Below are 6,157 nucleotides of genomic sequence, written 5' to 3'. Positions count from 1 at the left end.
TTTTTTGAAATTTCGGTCGAGTACAATTCTTCTTCTACCCCCTTCTGGTTATGATTTCTGCATGGGTTTTATGTTGACACTGTGAGGATTCAACTTGATATGGGAGGGAATCCCAACTATGATATGACCCTCATACGGTGGGGATATAACCGATTCGGCCTCGCCCCCTTAGAGGAATAAAAATTAGGGACTGAATTCAGTAAACCATTGAAAGTAGAGGAATCTCAGTGTCAGGTCAAGGATACGAATGTGGTATGAGTCAAATATGCATGGTGTGCGTGTGTGTGTATTTCGAAAATATATGTGCATGTTGTTGTGTACTCGAACGGCCCCCACTTGCTGAGTATTTCCCAAAATACTCACCCCTTACTCTCCCCTCCCCAGATAAATCAGAAGAACATGTTGAGGAAGAAGAGTCGGAACAATTCTGGGGATGGTGATCTCGAGATTAGTCTTGGCCATGTTCTCATTATTTTCGAATTTTAGAAGTTTAATTTTCATGTAAAACGTTTCCGCATTTATTTATTTTTCAGTTGTAAAGACAATGTCCAAACTTTGCGAATTTATGAAATAAACTGGTTTCGGTTTACACTGTGCTACGAGGCTGGTTGTTTTTCGATTGTGTGATTGATGAACAACGCCGATGTCGACCAACCCCGGTTTCGGGGCGTGACACCTACTCTAACAAAAATAACTTCATAAAATATATACATCAATCACATTCCGAATATCCTGCACACACGATCTTCTAACTATCCGAAAATTGCGAGTTTATTAGAAGTGATATGATGGATGAATTAATAATTCGTAATAACACACGTTATTTTCTCAAAATTGAAATTTCAAATAATGATTGGGTGTAAAATTTTTGATTGACGGTATAAATTTTGAACGGACACTTAATTAATCATGTGATATGAAATATGAGTTAATGGATAATTTAGTACGCGAAATTAATCTGAAGTTGTTTGTTGTCGATCTTGTTGGTAGGGGTGTTCAAACTTCGGATAAAATCGAAAAAACCGAAAATCCAAACCGAAAAAATCGAACACCGAACCAAACCGAAAGCTGAATTTTGTAATTCGGATATAAATGTTAAAATCGAAGTTTATTTGGTTCGGTTTCGGATTATATATGTCAAAACCGAACAAACCGAAAAAACCGAAATTTCATTAAATTAATACTTTTTTTATATTTTTATTTATATTATATATTTTGATATGATATTTCGTGAATGAAAAACCATTCTGAGCAATTTTTAGATGATTGTTGANAGTCTACACGATATAAAATACAGGCTTGGGAAAAATTTAACAGTTTAACTACCAGGATTTTTAAAAAGAAAAATATCAAAATCTTATCTTGGAAAAATACCACTAAATTTCGAATTTAGGTAGGGAAATAATTGGGATTTAAGAAATATAATTATTGGGGAATAAAAAGTCTACCGAATATTGAGAATTAGACACAAAAGTCGAAATTGTTGCAGCCTGGACAAGGCATAATTTCGAAATTCATCCAAGGAGGATATCCAAATTTCGAAATTATTATCTAGGACCAGGGATAAAGATTTAGATTAGATCACGATTCTAGATGAAGATTTGATTCAAATTCAAACGCGCGGATAAACTCGATCGAGATAGCAGCCAACCCCTATAAATAGGAGGGCCTATAACTCGAAAATTCACACCATTTTCTACTCCAAATTTTCGAGTTCCTCTCCTAGTTTTCTTAGGATTTTCGAGAGCTTGCTCTCTCCGTGTGCGAAGAAGCGAAGCGCTGCTGCAGTCCAAACCCGAAGCTAGGGTTCGAAATTCCAGTGCAAGATTCCTTTCTATTCACGTTTTTTTCTCATCAAAGATCAGGTAAGTGGGTTTGTTTTAAATGTGTAATTTCGGTGTATGCATTTTCGTTTTTTGAAATTTCGGTCGAGTACAATTCTTCTTCTACCCCCTTCTGGTTATGATTTCTGCATGGGTTTTATGTTGACACTGTGAGGATTCAACTTGATATGGGAGGGAATCCCAACTATGATATGACCCTCATACGGTGGGGATATAACCGATTCGGCCTCGCCCCCTTAGAGGAATAAAAATTAGGGACTGAATTCAGTAAACCATTGAAAGTAGAGGAATCTCAGTGTCAGGTCAAGGATACGAATGTGGTATGAGTCAAATATGCATGGTGTGCGTGTGTGTGTATTTCGAAAATATATGTGCATGTTGTTGTGTACTCGAACGGCCCCCACTTGCTGAGTATTTCCCAAAATACTCACCCCTTACTCTCCCCTCCCCAGATAAATCAGAAGAACATGTTGAGGAAGAAGAGTCGGAACAATTCTGGGGATGGTGATCTCGAGATTAGTCTTGGCCATGTTCTCATTATTTTCGAATTTTAGAAGTTTAATTTTCATGTAAAACGTTTCCGCATTTATTTATTTTTCAGTTGTAAAGACAATGTCCAAACTTTGCGAATTTATGAAATAAACTGGTTTCGGTTTACACTGTGCTACGAGGCTGGTTGTTTTTCGATTGTGTGATTGATGAACAACGCCGATGTCGACCAACCCCGGTTTCGGGGCGTGACACCTACTCTAACAAAAATAACTTCATAAAATATATACATCAATCACATTCCGAATATCCTGCACACACGATCTTCTAACTATCCGAAAATTGCGAGTTTATTAGAAGTGATATGATGGATGAATTAATAATTCGTAATAACACACGTTATTTTCTCAAAATTGAAATTTCAAATAATGATTGGGTGTAAAATTTTTGATTGACGGTATAAATTTTGAACGGACACTTAATTAATCATGTGATATGAAATATGAGTTAATGGATAATTTAGTACGCGAAATTAATCTGAAGTTGTTTGTTGTCGATCTTGTTGGTAGGGGTGTTCAAACTTCGGATAAAATCGAAAAAACCGAAAATCCAAACCGAAAAAATCGAACACCGAACCAAACCGAAAGCTGAATTTTGTAATTCGGATATAAATGTTAAAATCGAAGTTTATTTGGTTCGGTTTCGGATTATATATGTCAAAACCGAACAAACCGAAAAAACCGAAATTTCATTAAATTAATACTTTTTTTATATTTTTATTTATATTATATATTTTGATATGATATTTCGTGAATGAAAAACCATTCTGAGCAATTTTTAGATGATTGTTGATTGTTTAATTAATTTAGATCTTATATTTAAATATTTTACTAAGAAAACAGGTAGAAAGTTAATATATTATATTTTACAATATATTTATATTATTAATTTAAATAATTATACCAAAATCGAATTAACCGATCGAAATAACCGAACCGTTTTGGTAAAAAACCGAACCGAACCGAAGAAAAATAGTTCGGATATCAGATTATATATTTCTAAAACCGAAAACCGAAAAAACCGAAATAAAAAACCAAAAACCGAACCGAACCGACGGATGAACAACCCTATCTGTTGGACTTTGAATTAAACCGACGGATGAACAACCCTACTTGTTGGACTTTGAATTAAATAATAATAATAATAATAATAATAATATTTATTGGGAACACCTGTTTTAAATTATATTTGAGTGCTTTAAATACACAGTGATTGTCTTTTTTTTTTTTAAATGTATAATCGAAATTATTTCGCTACAGAAACTTTTCTTATTCACCATGATTTTGTGCACTAATTTGTCAAGAGTGGGGGCTATTTCAAAAACTATACGTCCCCTCGTATCTATTCTACTTTCAATCAATTACCAATATAGTCGAGAATTAGGTAGCTTTGAATAGTGATTACATATTAAAAATTAAATGATCTCGACTATTCACGTGAAAATCATACCCCTTTAATTATGACGATTCGCTTGGCGAAGGCAATATGCATTTTAAATCTTCAGAAAACTGTCTTGCAAATTTTCATGCCTGAAAAAAAAAAATTAGGTAGAAAATCTTATGATCTTTTCCCCGAATTAATCTCCTCATTTAATTATGTAATTATAATTATTGGATGGCAAACAAACGACAGGAAAAACCATTATCAAATTACGAATTTTAAGCCTTACGCTAAACATTTTTTAAATGGAATTTGATTTATCACAAAAACTCATGTGAAATCGTTTCGCGGATCAACTTTGCGAGACAGATATTTAATCTTATCCATCCATAACAATATTATTATTTTTGTACAAATTATTATTTTTAACTGCAAATATATATATATATATATATATATTTATATATTTGTCAGATATGAAATTTTCTAGAGTTCTTTGGTAAATTTTTTTTATATAATATAAATATATTATATATATATATTTGTCAGATATGAAATTTTCTAAAGTTCTTTGGTAAATTTTTTTTCGTAAATTTTTTTTATATAATATAAATATATATATATATATATATATATATATTTTAAAATAAGGAGTGTTAATTCAAGTATGTCGGGTGAGTTCGGATCGGCTAAACACAATATAGTATTTAAAATCCGCTCAACTTGAACACGACCCGAAACCGAAAAATCTCAATCTGAAATCGACTCAACCTGATTTTAATTTTTTTTAACATTTTTAATATTATTAAAATTTATTTTAAAAAAATAATATTTTAATTTAAACATATAATAACATAACCTCCTATATTTTAATTTGAAAGTTTAATTGAAGAAAATTAAAATCATATATTTGATTTCATACATACAATACATAAAAATATAAATATTATTTATTAATTATATATTTTTAAAAAAATCTTAAAGTCTTTTGTTCAGCCTGGATTGACACGATCGACCCGAATCCGATGATTATTTTGGGTTAGGTATCGGGTTGGATCCGATATCTTAACCCAAGCCCGAAAACTCCCGACCCAAACATGTTTTTTTCAGGTCGGACAGGGTCAGGTTGGCAGGTCGATCCTATTTTGACACTCCAATTTAAATCAACTTTAAAATACTCACAAATAATTACTACAATGATTAACTTAAATAAGTTAGATTTTAGTTGATTTGAATCTAAGAAAAAATACTGTTGAGTTAAATTTATTAGTTATTCAAGTACTTTAAAAATGTTTGTTTATCATAATAAAAAATAATAAAATTAAAATATTTTTGGTGAAAAAAATTGATGTTCTTCAAGCATCACTCAAGGACGCTTTTGGGAAAAAAATATTAGGAACACTCTTCCGTTTTCAAACTAAATTTTACGTATTTTTAGTAAACACGAAATATGATTATTATTCAGGTATAGTACTAGTAATTGAGATGTGTTATAAATATATTCTTATTGTAGATGATTATCTTATTTAGTTAGATTTAAAATATTTATAATCAAGATAAATACGACAAAATAATATATGTAAAGATTTTTATGTTGTAATCTTCCCTTATAAATAAGGTGATTGTGTTCAATAAAAATTACAACTGAGTATTGATTCATTTTCTATTTTCTTTATGAATTCTCTCCGCTTATCTCTATTTCTTTTAATGTTTATAACATGTTATCAGCACGATACTGTAAACAACTGAGAATGAACATATTTCTCGATCTCTTGATGCTATTGGAATAGCACAACGTGTTGACAATACCCAAATTTATGATATATTTGTCACTGCTATGGAAATAGCACAATTATAATTATTGATATATTAGTGTCCATGAAATACCATGATCATGTTGATGGCTATAAAGTAGCACAACATGATTTCATATTGAGAAAAAATCATGATTAAAATATGATATAAGATTAAATATTGAGGATATAAAGAAATTCATGATTGAAATCTGATAACGAATCCAAGATCTAATAAATATTATTGAAAGATAGATCTATATCAAAGTATACCAATATTTATAAAGAAATTTTGATCAAAATATCAAAGATTTGTTGATATTCATGAAGAATATTTATATAAGAGCCAAGACTTACAATATATTTGAGGAATTTTAATTTAATTCTCTTTTAGTTGAATGTTTTTTGAGAATATCATGAATCGAGAAATTTATTACAATTTCTTAAATAATATCGATATAAGATCTAAAATTGTCTAAATTCATGAAGAAGATAATTAAAGATAATATATATATCAAAATAAAATGTAATATCTATATATTTGTCACTATTTTATTTTGTATAATGATATCATGTTCAATGATGAACTAC

This window comes from Primulina huaijiensis, chromosome 2, assembly GCF_012295235.1.
Source record: "Primulina huaijiensis isolate GDHJ02 chromosome 2, ASM1229523v2, whole genome shotgun sequence".
Taxonomy (NCBI): Eukaryota; Viridiplantae; Streptophyta; class Magnoliopsida; order Lamiales; family Gesneriaceae; genus Primulina; species Primulina huaijiensis.
This window is presented reverse-complemented; position numbering follows the sequence as displayed.